The 15755-nt window shown below is 54.8% G+C and overlaps 17 non-coding genes across 17 annotated transcripts; all 17 read right to left on the bottom strand.

Moving 5' to 3' along the window:
- Positions 1-15: 15 nt before the first annotated feature.
- LOC126155641 (5S ribosomal RNA) lies at positions 16-134 on the bottom strand. Its single transcript, XR_007533090.1, has one exon. It is a non-coding gene; the product is annotated as a 5S ribosomal RNA (ribosomal RNA).
- Positions 135-973: 839 nt separating this feature from the next.
- Positions 974-1092, bottom strand: LOC126155643 (5S ribosomal RNA). Its single transcript, XR_007533091.1, has one exon. It is a non-coding gene; the product is annotated as a 5S ribosomal RNA (ribosomal RNA).
- Positions 1093-1929: 837 nt separating this feature from the next.
- Positions 1930-2048, bottom strand: LOC126155644 (5S ribosomal RNA). Its single transcript, XR_007533092.1, has one exon. It is a non-coding gene; the product is annotated as a 5S ribosomal RNA (ribosomal RNA).
- An 839-nt stretch (positions 2049-2887) lies between these two features.
- Positions 2888-3006, bottom strand: LOC126154657 (5S ribosomal RNA). The gene has a single exon (XR_007532201.1). It is a non-coding gene; the product is annotated as a 5S ribosomal RNA (ribosomal RNA).
- Positions 3007-3843: 837 nt separating this feature from the next.
- On the bottom strand, positions 3844-3962 carry LOC126155646 (5S ribosomal RNA). The gene has a single exon (XR_007533094.1). It is a non-coding gene; the product is annotated as a 5S ribosomal RNA (ribosomal RNA).
- An 837-nt stretch (positions 3963-4799) lies between these two features.
- LOC126155647 (5S ribosomal RNA) lies at positions 4800-4918 on the bottom strand. The gene has a single exon (XR_007533095.1). It is a non-coding gene; the product is annotated as a 5S ribosomal RNA (ribosomal RNA).
- An 837-nt stretch (positions 4919-5755) lies between these two features.
- Positions 5756-5874, bottom strand: LOC126155648 (5S ribosomal RNA). Its single transcript, XR_007533096.1, has one exon. It is a non-coding gene; the product is annotated as a 5S ribosomal RNA (ribosomal RNA).
- An 837-nt stretch (positions 5875-6711) lies between these two features.
- Positions 6712-6830, bottom strand: LOC126155649 (5S ribosomal RNA). The gene has a single exon (XR_007533097.1). It is a non-coding gene; the product is annotated as a 5S ribosomal RNA (ribosomal RNA).
- Positions 6831-7669: 839 nt separating this feature from the next.
- Positions 7670-7788, bottom strand: LOC126155650 (5S ribosomal RNA). Its single transcript, XR_007533098.1, has one exon. It is a non-coding gene; the product is annotated as a 5S ribosomal RNA (ribosomal RNA).
- Positions 7789-8625: 837 nt separating this feature from the next.
- Positions 8626-8744, bottom strand: LOC126155651 (5S ribosomal RNA). Its single transcript, XR_007533099.1, has one exon. It is a non-coding gene; the product is annotated as a 5S ribosomal RNA (ribosomal RNA).
- An 839-nt stretch (positions 8745-9583) lies between these two features.
- On the bottom strand, positions 9584-9702 carry LOC126155858 (5S ribosomal RNA). Its single transcript, XR_007533292.1, has one exon. It is a non-coding gene; the product is annotated as a 5S ribosomal RNA (ribosomal RNA).
- An 833-nt stretch (positions 9703-10535) lies between these two features.
- LOC126154848 (5S ribosomal RNA) lies at positions 10536-10654 on the bottom strand. The gene has a single exon (XR_007532380.1). It is a non-coding gene; the product is annotated as a 5S ribosomal RNA (ribosomal RNA).
- Positions 10655-11487: 833 nt separating this feature from the next.
- On the bottom strand, positions 11488-11606 carry LOC126155726 (5S ribosomal RNA). Its single transcript, XR_007533168.1, has one exon. It is a non-coding gene; the product is annotated as a 5S ribosomal RNA (ribosomal RNA).
- Positions 11607-12468: 862 nt separating this feature from the next.
- On the bottom strand, positions 12469-12587 carry LOC126155652 (5S ribosomal RNA). Its single transcript, XR_007533100.1, has one exon. It is a non-coding gene; the product is annotated as a 5S ribosomal RNA (ribosomal RNA).
- Positions 12588-13441: 854 nt separating this feature from the next.
- Positions 13442-13560, bottom strand: LOC126155733 (5S ribosomal RNA). The gene has a single exon (XR_007533175.1). It is a non-coding gene; the product is annotated as a 5S ribosomal RNA (ribosomal RNA).
- An 852-nt stretch (positions 13561-14412) lies between these two features.
- On the bottom strand, positions 14413-14531 carry LOC126155727 (5S ribosomal RNA). The gene has a single exon (XR_007533169.1). It is a non-coding gene; the product is annotated as a 5S ribosomal RNA (ribosomal RNA).
- An 857-nt stretch (positions 14532-15388) lies between these two features.
- LOC126155653 (5S ribosomal RNA) lies at positions 15389-15507 on the bottom strand. The gene has a single exon (XR_007533101.1). It is a non-coding gene; the product is annotated as a 5S ribosomal RNA (ribosomal RNA).
- Between the last annotated feature and the right edge of the window lie 248 nt (positions 15508-15755).

Consider the following 15755-nt stretch of genomic DNA (forward strand, 5'->3'; position numbering starts at 1 on the left):
AAAAAAAAGTAAGGGAGCCAACAGCACCCGGGTTTCCCAGGCGGTCACCCATCCAAGTACTAGCCGGGCCCGATGATGCTTAACTTCGGTGATCGGACGAGAACCGGTGTATTCATCATGGTATGGCCGTTGGCGCACATCTAATGTAGGAGCACGGCAGAATTCGCGTTCGGCTTTCCTCCCAACACACAAAATGTTAGTTTTCGGCCGCATTTGACGATAGCGCTTCCTTCCGCAACCGCCAGTTCCTCGAGGACGGCGCGGGGAGGCGCGTCCGGCGTCCCAGCAGAGCGACGGCCGAATTGGCGGGCGCACCGCCGCGTGTGTGAGACGCACTGCTGCTCGTTGCACCCCCTGTCATTCGCTGGGCGCGTGCAGCCTTCGACACTAGCGGAGGACGCATCTTGTCCCTGGTGTTCAGCGGAGGGCCTGTGCGGGGTGTGGCAGTGTCGTGCTGGAGGGCACCACTGGTAGCGATGTGGGCTTCCTCGCCTCGCCTCGCCTCACACCAGGTGTCTGCGTAGTTTGCAGTGCATTCGCACCATTCCTATCCCTGTCCCTGTCCCCGTCCCGACTTGTCCCGACTTTGCTCGACTGCCGCTCGCTGCCGCTCGGGTCGTGGTCCATATGACAGCGCAAGCACGACAAACGTCTGCGGGACGAGACGAGACGAGACGAGACGAGACGACTAAGGAATAAATTCGTGGTTACAAATCAAATTTGGAACTCTACACTCCTACACAACAATAGGCGGTGACGTATTTCAGAAATCACCTGCCGATTCGTACTGTTTTGTCGTTTTCAAAGTCTTCTTGGCAAACTTGGTTAGCACATTCTCCCTCAAACTGAGTTAATTACTGCATTTTCGTACCATTACAGTAGTTTAAAAGGCTTAAGGAAGCATCTTTGTCACAACAGAAAGTTAGTTTGAAGATTGGGCTGGCGACATAACAAAAAAAAAAAAAAGGAAGGAAGCCAACAGCACCCGGGTTTCCCAGGCGGTCACCCATCCAAGTACTAGCCGGGCCCGATGATGCTTAACTTCGGTGATCGGACGAGAACCGGTGTATTCATCATGGTATGGCCGTTGGCGCTCATCTAATGTAGGAGCACGGCAGAATTCGCGTTCGGCTTTTCTCCCAACACACAAAATGTTAGTTTTCGGCCGCATTTGACGAAAGCGCTTCCTTCCGCAACCGCCAGTTCCTCGAGGACGGCGCGGGGAGGCGCGCCCGGCGTCCCAGCAGAGCGACGGCCGAATTGGCGGGCGCACCGCCGCGTGTGTGAGACGCACTGCTGCTCGTTGCACCCCCTGTCATTCGCTGGGCGCGTGCAGCCTTCGACACTAGCGGAGGACGCATCTTGTCCCTGGTGTTCAGCGGAGGGCCTGTGCGGGGTGTGGCAGTGTCGTGCTGGAGGGCGCCACTGGTAGCGATGTGGGCTTCCTCGCCTCGCCTCGCCTCACACCAGGTGTCTGCGTAGTTTGCAGTGCATTCGCACCATTCCTATCCCTGTCCCTGTCCCCGTCCCGACTTGTCCCGACTTTGCTCGACTGCCGCTCGCTGCCGCTCGGGTCGTGGTCCATATGACAGCGCAAGCACGACAAACGTCTGCGGGACGAGACGAGACGAGACGAGACGAGACGACTAAGGAATAAATTCGTGGTTACAAATCAAATTTGGAACTCTACACTCCTACACAACAATAGGCGGTGACGTATTTCAGAAATCACCTGCCGATTCGTACTGTTTTGTCGTTTTCAAAGTCTTCTTGGCAAACTTGGTTAGCACATTCTCCCTCAAACTGAGTTAATTACTGCATTTTCGTACCATTACAGTAGTTTAAAAGGCTTAAGGAAGCATCTTTGTCACAACAGAAAGTTAGTTTGAAAATTGGGCTGGCGACAAAACAAAAAAAAAAAAGTAAGGGAGCCAACAGCACCCGGGTTTCCCAGGCGGTCACCCATCCAAGTACTAGCCGGGCCCGATGATGCTTAACTTCGGTGATCGGACGAGAACCGGTGTATTCATCATGGTATGGCCGTTGGCGCTCATCTAATGTAGGAGCACGGCAGAATTCGCGTTCGGCTTTTCTCCCAACACACAAAATGTTAGTTTTCGGCCGCATTTGACGATAGCGCTTCCTTCCGCAACCGCCAGTTCCTCGAGGACGGCGCGGGGAGGCGCGCCCGGCGTCCCAGCAGAGCGACGGCCGAATTGGCGGGCGCACCGCCGCGTGTGTGAGACGCACTGCTGCTCGTTGCACCCCCTGTCATTCGCTGGGCGCGTGCAGCCTTCGACACTAGCGGAGGACGCATCTTGTCCCTGGTGTTCAGCGGAGGGCCTGTGCGGGGTGTGGCAGTGTCGTGCTGGAGGGCACCACTGGTAGCGATGTGGGCTTCCTCGCCTCGCCTCGCCTCACACCAGGTGTCTGCGTAGTTTGCAGTGCATTCGCACCATTCCTATCCCTGTCCCTGTCCCCGTCCCGACTTGTCCCGACTTTGCTCGACTGCCGCTCGCTGCCGCTCGGGTCGTGGTCCATATGACAGCGCAAGCACGACAAACGTCTGCGGGACGAGACGAGACGAGACGAGACGAGACGACTAAGGAATAAATTCGTGGTTACAAATCAAATTTGGAACTCTACACTCCTACACAACAATAGGCGGTGACGTATTTCAGAAATCACCTGCCGATTCGTACTGTTTTGTCGTTTTCAAAGTCTTCTTGGCAAACTTGGTTAGCACATTCTCCCTCAAACTGAGTTAATTACTGCATTTTCGTACCATTACAGTAGTTTAAAAGGCTTAAGGAAGCATCTTTGTCACAACAGAAAGTTAGTTTGAAAATTGGGCTGGCGACATAACAAAAAAAAAAAAAAGGAAGGAAGCCAACAGCACCCGGGTTTCCCAGGCGGTCACCCATCCAAGTACGAGCCGGGCCCGATGATGCTTAACTTCGGTGATCGGACGAGAACCGGTGTATTCATCATGGTATGGCCGTTGGCGCTCATCTAATGTAGGAGCACGGCAGAATTCGCGTTCGGCTTTTCTCCCAACACACAAAATGTTAGTTTTCGGCCGCATTTGACGAAAGCGCTTCCTTCCGCAACCGCCAGTTCCTCGAGGACGGCGCGGGGAGGCGCGCCCGGCGTCCCAGCAGAGCGACGGCCGAATTGGCGGGCGCACCGCCGCGTGTGTGAGACGCACTGCTGCTCGTTGCACCCCCTGTCATTCGCTGGGCGCGTGCAGCCTTCGACACTAGCGGAGGACGCATCTTGTCCCTGGTGTTCAGCGGAGGGCCTGTGCGGGGTGTGGCAGTGTCGTGCTGGAGGGCGCCACTGGTAGCGATGTGGGCTTCCTCGCCTCGCCTCGCCTCACACCAGGTGTCTGCGTAGTTTGCAGTGCATTCGCACCATTCCTATCCCTGTCCCTGTCCCCGTCCCGACTTGTCCCGACTTTGCTCGACTGCCGCTCGCTGCCGCTCGGGTCGTGGTCCATATGACAGCGCAAGCACGACAAACGTCTGCGGGACGAGACGAGACGAGACGAGACGAGACGACTAAGGAATAAATTCGTGGTTACAAATCAAATTTGGAACTCTACACTCCTACACAACAATAGGCGGTGACGTATTTCAGAAATCACCTGCCGATTCGTACTGTTTTGTCGTTTTCAAAGTCTTCTTGGCAAACTTGGTTAGCACATTCTCCCTCAAACTGAGTTAATTACTGCATTTTCGTACCATTACAGTAGTTTAAAAGGCTTAAGGAAGCATCTTTGTCACAACAGAAAGTTAGTTTGAAAATTGGGCTGGCGACAAAACAAAAAAAAAAAAGTAAGGGAGCCAACAGCACCCGGGTTTCCCAGGCGGTCACCCATCCAAGTACTAGCCGGGCCCGATGATGCTTAACTTCGGTGATCGGACGAGAACCGGTGTATTCATCATGGTATGGCCGTTGGCGCTCATCTAATGTAGGAGCACGGCAGAATTCGCGTTCGGCTTTTCTCCCAACACACAAAATGTTAGTTTTCGGCCGCATTTGACGATAGCGCTTCCTTCCGCAACCGCCAGTTCCTCGAGGACGGCGCGGGGAGGCGCGCCCGGCGTCCCAGCAGAGCGACGGCCGAATTGGCGGGCGCACCGCCGCGTGTGTGAGACGCACTGCTGCTCGTTGCACCCCCTGTCATTCGCTGGGCGCGTGCAGCCTTCGACACTAGCGGAGGACGCATCTTGTCCCTGGTGTTCAGCGGAGGGCCTGTGCGGGGTGTGGCAGTGTCGTGCTGGAGGGCACCACTGGTAGCGATGTGGGCTTCCTCGCCTCGCCTCGCCTCACACCAGGTGTCTGCGTAGTTTGCAGTGCATTCGCACCATTCCTATCCCTGTCCCTGTCCCCGTCCCGACTTGTCCCGACTTTGCTCGACTGCCGCTCGCTGCCGCTCGGGTCGTGGTCCATATGACAGCGCAAGCACGACAAACGTCTGCGGGACGAGACGAGACGAGACGAGACGAGACGACTAAGGAATAAATTCGTGGTTACAAATCAAATTTGGAACTCTACACTCCTACACAACAATAGGCGGTGACGTATTTCAGAAATCACCTGCCGATTCGTACTGTTTTGTCGTTTTCAAAGTCTTCTTGGCAAACTTGGTTAGCACATTCTCCCTCAAACTGAGTTAATTACTGCATTTTCGTACCATTACAGTAGTTTAAAAGGCTTAAGGAAGCATCTTTGTCACAACAGAAAGTTAGTTTGAAAATTGGGCTGGCGACAAAACAAAAAAAAAAAAGTAAGGGAGCCAACAGCACCCGGGTTTCCCAGGCGGTCACCCATCCAAGTACTAGCCGGGCCCGATGATGCTTAACTTCGGTGATCGGACGAGAACCGGTGTATTCATCATGGTATGGCCGTTGGCGCTCATCTAATGTAGGAGCACGGCAGAATTCGCGTTCGGCTTTTCTCCCAACACACAAAATGTTAGTTTTCGGCCGCATTTGACGATAGCGCTTCCTTCCGCAACCGCCAGTTCCTCGAGGACGGCGCGGGGAGGCGCGCCCGGCGTCCCAGCAGAGCGACGGCCGAATTGGCGGGCGCACCGCCGCGTGTGTGAGACGCACTGCTGCTCGTTGCACCCCCTGTCATTCGCTGGGCGCGTGCAGCCTTCGACACTAGCGGAGGACGCATCTTGTCCCTGGTGTTCAGCGGAGGGCCTGTGCGGGGTGTGGCAGTGTCGTGCTGGAGGGCACCACTGGTAGCGATGTGGGCTTCCTCGCCTCGCCTCGCCTCACACCAGGTGTCTGCGTAGTTTGCAGTGCATTCGCACCATTCCTATCCCTGTCCCTGTCCCCGTCCCGACTTGTCCCGACTTTGCTCGACTGCCGCTCGCTGCCGCTCGGGTCGTGGTCCATATGACAGCGCAAGCACGACAAACGTCTGCGGGACGAGACGAGACGAGACGAGACGAGACGACTAAGGAATAAATTCGTGGTTACAAATCAAATTTGGAACTCTACACTCCTACACAACAATAGGCGGTGACGTATTTCAGAAATCACCTGCCGATTCGTACTGTTTTGTCGTTTTCAAAGTCTTCTTGGCAAACTTGGTTAGCACATTCTCCCTCAAACTGAGTTAATTACTGCATTTTCGTACCATTACAGTAGTTTAAAAGGCTTAAGGAAGCATCTTTGTCACAACAGAAAGTTAGTTTGAAAATTGGGCTGGCGACAAAACAAAAAAAAAAAAGTAAGGGAGCCAACAGCACCCGGGTTTCCCAGGCGGTCACCCATCCAAGTACTAGCCGGGCCCGATGATGCTTAACTTCGGTGATCGGACGAGAACCGGTGTATTCATCATGGTATGGCCGTTGGCGCTCATCTAATGTAGGAGCACGGCAGAATTCGCGTTCGGCTTTTCTCCCAACACACAAAATGTTAGTTTTCGGCCGCATTTGACGATAGCGCTTCCTTCCGCAACCGCCAGTTCCTCGAGGACGGCGCGGGGAGGCGCGCCCGGCGTCCCAGCAGAGCGACGGCCGAATTGGCGGGCGCACCGCCGCGTGTGTGAGACGCACTGCTGCTCGTTGCACCCCCTGTCATTCGCTGGGCGCGTGCAGCCTTCGACACTAGCGGAGGACGCATCTTGTCCCTGGTGTTCAGCGGAGGGCCTGTGCGGGGTGTGGCAGTGTCGTGCTGGAGGGCACCACTGGTAGCGATGTGGGCTTCCTCGCCTCGCCTCGCCTCACACCAGGTGTCTGCGTAGTTTGCAGTGCATTCGCACCATTCCTATCCCTGTCCCTGTCCCCGTCCCGACTTGTCCCGACTTTGCTCGACTGCCGCTCGCTGCCGCTCGGGTCGTGGTCCATATGACAGCGCAAGCACGACAAACGTCTGCGGGACGAGACGAGACGAGACGAGACGAGACGACTAAGGAATAAATTCGTGGTTACAAATCAAATTTGGAACTCTACACTCCTACACAACAATAGGCGGTGACGTATTTCAGAAATCACCTGCCGATTCGTACTGTTTTGTCGTTTTCAAAGTCTTCTTGGCAAACTTGGTTAGCACATTCTCCCTCAAACTGAGTTAATTACTGCATTTTCGTACCATTACAGTAGTTTAAAAGGCTTAAGGAAGCATCTTTGTCACAACAGAAAGTTAGTTTGAAAATTGGGCTGGCGACAAAACAAAAAAAAAAAAGTAAGGGAGCCAACAGCACCCGGGTTTCCCAGGCGGTCACCCATCCAAGTACTAGCCGGGCCCGATGATGCTTAACTTCGGTGATCGGACGAGAACCGGTGTATTCATCATGGTATGGCCGTTGGCGCTCATCTAATGTAGGAGCACGGCAGAATTCGCGTTCGGCTTTTCTCCCAACACACAAAATGTTAGTTTTCGGCCGCATTTGACGATAGCGCTTCCTTCCGCAACCGCCAGTTCCTCGAGGACGGCGCGGGGAGGCGCGCCCGGCGTCCCAGCAGAGCGACGGCCGAATTGGCGGGCGCACCGCCGCGTGTGTGAGACGCACTGCTGCTCGTTGCACCCCCTGTCATTCGCTGGGCGCGTGCAGCCTTCGACACTAGCGGAGGACGCATCTTGTCCCTGGTGTTCAGCGGAGGGCCTGTGCGGGGTGTGGCAGTGTCGTGCTGGAGGGCACCACTGGTAGCGATGTGGGCTTCCTCGCCTCGCCTCGCCTCACACCAGGTGTCTGCGTAGTTTGCAGTGCATTCGCACCATTCCTATCCCTGTCCCTGTCCCCGTCCCGACTTGTCCCGACTTTGCTCGACTGCCGCTCGCTGCCGCTCGGGTCGTGGTCCATATGACAGCGCAAGCACGACAAACGTCTGCGGGACGAGACGAGACGAGACGAGACGAGACGACTAAGGAATAAATTCGTGGTTACAAATCAAATTTGGAACTCTACACTCCTACACAACAATAGGCGGTGACGTATTTCAGAAATCACCTGCCGATTCGTAGTGTTTTGTCGTTTTCAAAGTCTTCTTGGCAAACTTGGTTAGCACATTCTCCCTCAAACTGAGTTAATTACTGCATTTTCGTACCATTACAGTAGTTTAAAAGGCTTAAGGAAGCATCTTTGTCACAACAGAAAGTTAGTTTGAAAATTGGGCTGGCGACATAACAAAAAAAAAAAAAAGGAAGGAAGCCAACAGCACCCGGGTTTCCCAGGCGGTCACCCATCCAAGTACTAGCCGGGCCCGATGATGCTTAACTTCGGTGATCGGACGAGAACCGGTGTATTCATCATGGTATGGCCGTTGGCGCTCATCTAATGTAGGAGCACGGCAGAATTCGCGTTCGGCTTTTCTCCCAACACACAAAATGTTAGTTTTCGGCCGCATTTGACGAAAGCGCTTCCTTCCGCAACCGCCAGTTCCTCGAGGACGGCGCGGGGAGGCGCGCCCGGCGTCCCAGCAGAGCGACGGCCGAATTGGCGGGCGCACCGCCGCGTGTGTGAGACGCACTGCTGCTCGTTGCACCCCCTGTCATTCGCTGGGCGCGTGCAGCCTTCGACACTAGCGGAGGACGCATCTTGTCCCTGGTGTTCAGCGGAGGGCCTGTGCGGGGTGTGGCAGTGTCGTGCTGGAGGGCGCCACTGGTAGCGATGTGGGCTTCCTCGCCTCGCCTCGCCTCACACCAGGTGTCTGCGTAGTTTGCAGTGCATTCGCACCATTCCTATCCCTGTCCCTGTCCCCGTCCCGACTTGTCCCGACTTTGCTCGACTGCCGCTCGCTGCCGCTCGGGTCGTGGTCCATATGACAGCGCAAGCACGACAAACGTCTGCGGGACGAGACGAGACGAGACGAGACGAGACGACTAAGGAATAAATTCGTGGTTACAAATCAAATTTGGAACTCTACACTCCTACACAACAATAGGCGGTGACGTATTTCAGAAATCACCTGCCGATTCGTACTGTTTTGTCGTTTTCAAAGTCTTCTTGGCAAACTTGGTTAGCACATTCTCCCTCAAACTGAGTTAATTACTGCATTTTCGTACCATTACAGTAGTTTAAAAGGCTTAAGGAAGCATCTTTGTCACAACAGAAAGTTAGTTTGAAAATTGGGCTGGCGACAAAACAAAAAAAAAAAAGTAAGGGAGCCAACAGCACCCGGGTTTCCCAGGCGGTCACCCATCCAAGTACTAGCCGGGCCCGATGATGCTTAACTTCGGTGATCGGACGAGAACCGGTGTATTCATCATGGTATGGCCGTTGGCGCTCATCTAATGTAGGAGCACGGCAGAATTCGCGTTCGGCTTTTCTCCCAACACACAAAATGTTAGTTTTCGGCCGCATTTGACGATAGCGCTTCCTTCCGCAACCGCCAGTTCCTCGAGGACGGCGCGGGGAGGCGCGCCCGGCGTCCCAGCAGAGCGACGGCCGAATTGGCGGGCGCACCGCCGCGTGTGTGAGACGCACTGCTGCTCGTTGCACCCCCTGTCATTCGCTGGGCGCGTGCAGCCTTCGACACTAGCGGAGGACGCATCTTGTCCCTGGTGTTCAGCGGAGGGCCTGTGCGGGGTGTGGCAGTGTCGTGCTGGAGGGCACCACTGGTAGCGATGTGGGCTTCCTCGCCTCGCCTCGCCTCACACCAGGTGTCTGCGTAGTTTGCAGTGCATTCGCACCATTCCTATCCCTGTCCCTGTCCCCGTCCCGACTTGTCCCGACTTTGCTCGACTGCCGCTCGCTGCCGCTCGGGTCGTGGTCCATATGACAGCGCAAGCACGACAAACGTCTGCGGGACGAGACGAGACGAGACGAGACGAGACGACTAAGGAATAAATTCGTGGTTACAAATCAAATTTGGAACTCTACACTCCTACACAACAATAGGCGGTGACGTATTTCAGAAATCACCTGCCGATTCGTACTGTTTTGTCGTTTTCAAAGTCTTCTTGGCAAACTTGGTTAGCACATTCTCCCTCAAACTGAGTTAATTACTGCATTTTCGTACCATTACAGTAGTTTAAAAGGCTTAAGGAAGCATCTTTGTCACAACAGAAAGTTAGTTTGAAAATTGGGCTGGCGACAAAACAAAAAAAAAAAAAAGTAAGGGAGCCAACAGCACCCGGGTTTCCCAGGCGGTCACCCATCCAAGTACTAGCCGGGCCCGATGATGCTTAACGTCGGTGATCGGACGAGAACCGGTGTATTCATCATGGTATGGCCGTTGGCGCTCATCTAATGTAGGAGCACGGCAGAATTCGCGTTCGGCTTTTCTCCCAACACACAAAATGTTAGTTTTCGGCCGCATTTGACGATAGCGCTTCCTTCCGCAACCGCCAGTTCCTCGAGGACGGCGCGGGGAGGCGCGCCCGGCGTCCCAGCAGAGCGACGGCCGAATTGGCGGGCGCACCGCCGCGTGTGTGAGACGCACTGCTGCTCGTTGCACCCCCTGTCATTCGCTGGGCGCGTGCAGCCTTCGACACTAGCGGAGGACGCATCTTGTCCCTGGTGTTCAGCGGAGGGCCTGTGCGGGGTGTGGCAGTGTCGTGCTGGAGGGCGCCACTGGTAGCGATGTGGGCTTCCTCGCCTCGCCTCGCCTCACACCAGGTGTCTGCGTAGTTTGCAGTGCATTCGCACCATTCCTATCCCTGTCCCTGTCCCCGTCCCGACTTGTCCCGACTTTGCTCGACTGCCGCTCGCTGCCGCTCGGGTCGTGGTCCATATGACAGCGCAAGCACGACAAACGTCTGCGGGACGAGACGAGACGAGACGAGACGACTAAGGAATAAATTCGTGGTTACAAATCAAATTTGGAACTCTACACTCCTACACAACAATAGGCGGTGACGTATTTCAGAAATCACCTGCCGATTCGTACTGTTTTGTCGTTTTCAAAGTCTTCTTGGCAAACTTGGTTAGCACATTCTCCCTCAAACTGAGTTAATTACTGCATTTTCGTACCATTACAGTAGTTTAAAAGGCTTAAGGAAGCATCTTTGTCACAACAGAAAGTTAGTTTGAAAATTGGGCTGGCGACAAAACAAAAAAAAAAACAGGAAGGGAGCCAAAAGCACCCGGGTTTCCCAGGCGGTCACCCATCCAAGTACTAGCCGGGCCCGATGATGCTTAACTTCGGTGATCGGACGAGAACCGGTGTATTCATCATGGTATGGCCGTTGGCGCTCATCTAATGTAGGAGCACGGCAGAATTCGCGTTCGGCTTTTCTCCCAACACACAAAATGTTAGTTTTCGGCCGCATTTGACGATAGCGCTTCCTTCCGCAACCGCCAGTTCCTCGAGGACGGCGCGGGGAGGCGCGCCCGGCGTCCCAGCAGAGCGACGGCCGAATTGGCGGGCGCACCGCCGCGTGTGTGAGACGCACTGCTGCTCGTTGCACCCCCTGTCATTCGCTGGGCGCGTGCAGCCTTCGACACTAGCGGAGGACGCATCTTGTCCCTGGTGTTCAGCGGAGGGCCTGTGCGGGGTGTGGCAGTGTCGTGCTGGAGGGCACCACTGGTAGCGATGTGGGCTTCCTCGCCTCGCCTCGCCTCACACCAGGTGTCTGCGTAGTTTGCAGTGCATTCGCACCATTCCTATCCCTGTCCCTGTCCCCGTCCCGACTTGTCCCGACTTTGCTCGACTGCCGCTCGCTGCCGCTCGGGTCGTGGTCCATATGACAGCGCAAGCACGACAAACGTCTGCGGGACGAGACGAGACGAGACGAGACGACTAAGGAATAAATTCGTGGTTACAAATCAAATTTGGAACTCTACATTCCTACACAACAATAGGCGGTGACGTATTTCAGAAATCACCTGCCGATTCGTACTGTTTTGTCGTTTTCAAAGTCTTCTTGGCAAACTTGGTTAGCACATTCTCCCTCAAACTGAGTTAATTACTGCAAATTCGTACCATTACAGTAGTTTAAAAGGCTTAAGGAAGCATCTTTGTCACAACAGAAAGGTAGTTTGAAAATTGGGCTGGCGACATTACAAAAAAAAAAACAGGAAGGGAGCCAACAGCACCCGGGTTTCCCAGGCGGTCACCCATCCAAGTACTAGCCGGGCCCGATGATGCTTAACTTCGGTGATCAGACGAGAACCGGTGTATTCATCATGGTATGGCCGTTGGCGCTCATCTAATGTAGGAGCACGGCAGAATTCGCGTTCGGCTTTTCTCCCAACACACAAAATGTTAGTTTTCGGCCGCATTTGACGAAAGCGCTTCCTTCCGCAACCGCCAGTTCCTCGAGGACGGAGCGGGGAGGCGCGCCCGGCGTCCCAGCAGAGTGACGGCCGAATTGGCGGGCGCACCGCCGCGTGTGTGAGACGCACTGCTGCTCGTTGCACCCCCTGTCATTCGCTGGGCGCGTGTAGCCTTCGACACTAGCGGAGGACGCATCTTGTCCCTGGTGTTCAGCGGAGGGCCTGTGCGGGGTGTGGCAGTGTCGTGCTGGAGGGCCCACTGGTAGCGATGTGGGCTTCCTCGCCTCGCCTCGCCTCGCCTCGCCTCGCCTCGCCTCTTCTCACACCAGGTGTCTGCGTAGTTTGCAGTGCATTCGCACCATTCCTATCCCTGTCCCTGTCCCCGTCCCGACTTGTCCCGACTTTGCTCGACTGCCGCTCGCTGCCGCTCGGGTCGTGGTCCATATGACAGCGCAAGCACGACAAACGTCTGCGGGACGAGACGAGACGAGACGAGACGACTAAGGAATAAATTCGTGGTTACAAATCAAATTTGGAACTCTACATTCCTACACAACAATAGGCGGTGACGTATTTCAGAAATCACCTGCCGATTCGTACTGTTTTGTCGTTTTCAAAGTCTTCTTGGCAAACTTGGTTAGCACATTCTCCCTCAAACTGAGTTAATTACTGCAAATTCGTACCATTACAGTAGTTTAAAAGGCTTAAGGAAGCATCTTTGTCACAACAGAAAGGTAGTTTGAAAATTGGGCTGGCGACATTACAAAAAAAAAAAAAAAACAGGAAGGGAGCCAACAGCACCCGGGTTTCCCAGGCGGTCACCCATCCAAGTACTAGCCGGGCCCGATGATGCTTAACTTCGGTGATCGGACGAGAACCGGTGTATTCATCATGGTATGGCCGTTGGCGCTCATCTAATGTAGGAGCACGGCAGAATTCGCGTTCGGCTTTTCTCCCAACACACAAAATGTTAGTTTTCGGCCGCATTTGACGAAAGCGCTTCCTTCCGCAACCGCCAGTTCCTCGAGGACGGCGCGGGGAGGCGCGCCCGGCGTCCCAGCAAAGTGACGGCCGAATTGGCGGGCGCACCCCCGCGTGTGTGAGACGCACTGCTGCTCGTTGCACCCCCTGTCATTCGCTGGGCGCGTGTAGCCTTCGACACTAGCGGAGGACGCATCTTGTCCCTGGTGTTCAGCGGAGGGCCTGTGCGGGGTGTGGCAGTGTCGTGCTGGAGGGCCCACTGGTAGCGATGTGGGCTTCCTCGCCTCGCCTCGCCTCGCCTCGCCTCGCCTCTTCTCACACCAGGTGTCTGCGTAGTTTGCAGTGCATTCGCACCATTCCTATCCCTGTCCCTGTCCCCGTCCCGACTTGTCCCGACTTTGCTCGACTGCCGCTCGCTGCCGCTCGGGTCGTGGTCCATATGACAGCGCAAGCACGACAAACGTCTGCGGGACGAGACGAGACGAGACGAGACGACTAAGGAATAAATTCGTGGTTACAAATCAAATTTGGAACTCTACATTCCTACACAACAATAGGCGGTGACGTATTTCAGAAATCACCTGCCGATTCGTACTGTTTTGTCGTTTTCAAAGTCTTCTTGGCAAACTTGGTTAGCACATTCTCCCTCAAACTGAGTTAATTACTGCATTTTCGTACCATTACAGTAGTTTAAAAGGCTTAAGGAAGCATCTTTGTCACAACAGAAAGGTAGTTTGAAAATTTGGCTGGCGACATTACAAAAAAAAAAAAACAGGAAGGGAGCCAACAGCACCCGGGTTTCCCAGGCGGTCACCCATCCAAGTACTAGCCGGGCCCGATGACGCTTAACTTCGGTGATCGGACGAGAACCGGTGTATTCATCATGGTATGGCCGTTGGCGCTCATCTAATGTAGGAGCACGGCAGAATTCGCGTTCGGCTTTTCTCCCAACACACAAAATGTTAGTTTTCGGCCGCATTTGACGAAAGCGCTTCCTTCCGCAACCGCCAGTTCCTCGAGGACGGAGCGGGGAGGCGCGCCCGGCGTCCCAGCAGAGTGACGGCCGAATTGGCGGGCGCACCGCCGCGTGTGTGAGACGCACTGCTGCTCGTTGCACCCCCTGTCATTCGCTGGGCGCGTGTAGCCTTCGACACTAGCGGAGGACGCATCTTGTCCCTGGTGTTCAGCGGAGGGCCTGTGCGGGGTGTGGCAGTGTCGTGCTGGAGGGCCCACTGGTAGCGATGTGGGCTTCCTCGCCTCGCCTCGCCTCGCCTCGCCTCGCCTCTTCTCACACCAGGTGTCTGCGTAGTTTGCAGTGCATTCGCACCATTCCTATCCCTGTCCCTGTCCCCGTCCCGACTTGTCCCGACTTTGCTCGACTGCCGCTCGCTGCCGCTCGGGTCGTGGTCCATATGACAGCGCAAGCACGACAAACGTCTGCGGGACGAGACGAGACGAGACGAGACGACTAAGGAATAAATTCGTGGTTACAAATCAAATTTGGAACTCTACATTCCTACACAACAATAGGCGGTGACGTATTTCAGAAATCACCTGCCGATTCGTACTGTTTTGTCGTTTTCAAAGTCTTCTTGGCAAACTTGGTTAGCACATTCTCCCTCAAACTGAGTTAATTACTGCAAATTCGTACCATTACAGTAGTTTAAAAGGCTTAAGGAAGCATCTTTGTCACAACAGAAAGGTAGTTTGAAAATTGGGCTGGCGACATTACAAAAAAAAAAACAGGAAGGGAGCCAACAGCACCCGGGTTTCCCAGGCGGTCACCCATCCAAGTACTAGCCGGGCCCGATGATGCTTAACTTCGGTGATCAGACGAGAACCGGTGTATTCATCATGGTATGGCCGTTGGCGCTCATCTAATGTAGGAGCACGGCAGAATTCGCGTTCGGCTTTTCTCCCAACACACAAAATGTTAGTTTTCGGCCGCATTTGACGAAAGCGCTTCCTTCCGCAACCGCCAGTTCCTCGAGGACGGAGCGGGGAGGCGCGCCCGGCGTCCCAGCAGAGTGACGGCCGAATTGGCGGGCGCACCGCCGCGTGTGTGAGACGCACTGCTGCTCGTTGCACCCCCTGTCATTCGCTGGGCGCGTGTAGCCTTCGACACTAGCGGAGGACGCATCTTGTCCCTGGTGTTCAGCGGAGGGCCTGTGCGGGGTGTGGCAGTGTCGTGCTGGAGGGCCCACTGGTAGCGATGTGGGCTTCCTCGCCTCGCCTCGCCTCGCCTCGCCTCGCCTCTTCTCACACCAGGTGTCTGCGTAGTTTGCAGTGCATTCGCACCATTCCTATCCCTGTCCCTGTCCCCGTCCCGACTTGTCCCGACTTTGCTCGACTGCCGCTCGCTGCCGCTCGGGTCGTGGTCCATATGACAGCGCAAGCACGACAAACGTCTGCGGGACGAGACGAGACGAGACGAGACGACTAAGGAATAAATTCGTGGTTACAAATCAAATTTGGAACTCTACATTCCTACACAACAATAGGCGGTGACGTATTTCAGAAATCACCTGCCGATTCGTACTGTTTTGTCGTTTTCAAAGTCTTCTTGGCAAACTTGGTTAGCACATTCTCCCTCAAACTGAGTTAATTACTGCAAATTCGTACCATTACAGTAGTTTAAAAGGCTTAAGGAAGCATCTTTGTCACAACAGAAAGGTAGTTTGAAAATTGGGCTGGCGACATTACAAAAAAAAAAAAAAAACAGGAAGGGAGCCAACAGCACCCGGGTTTCCCAGGCGGTCACCCATCCAAGTACTAGCCGGGCCCGATGATGCTTAACTTCGGTGATCGGACGAGAACCGGTGTATTCATCATGGTATGGCCGTTGGCGCTCATCTAATGTAGGAGCACGGCAGAATTCGCGTTCGGCTTTTCTCCCAACACACAAAATGTTAGTTTTCGGCCGCATTTGACGAAAGCGCTTCCTTCCGCAACCGCCAGTTCCTCGAGGACGGCGCGGGGAGGCGCGCCCGGCGTCCCAGCAAAGTGACGGCCGAATTGGCGGGCGCACCCCCGCGTGTGTGAGACGCACTGCTGCTCGTTGCACCCCCTGTCATTCGCTGGGCGCGTGTAGCCTT

The sequence above is a fragment of the Schistocerca cancellata genome, unplaced genomic scaffold (assembly GCF_023864275.1).
Source record: "Schistocerca cancellata isolate TAMUIC-IGC-003103 unplaced genomic scaffold, iqSchCanc2.1 HiC_scaffold_1100, whole genome shotgun sequence".
Taxonomy (NCBI): Eukaryota; Metazoa; Arthropoda; class Insecta; order Orthoptera; family Acrididae; genus Schistocerca; species Schistocerca cancellata.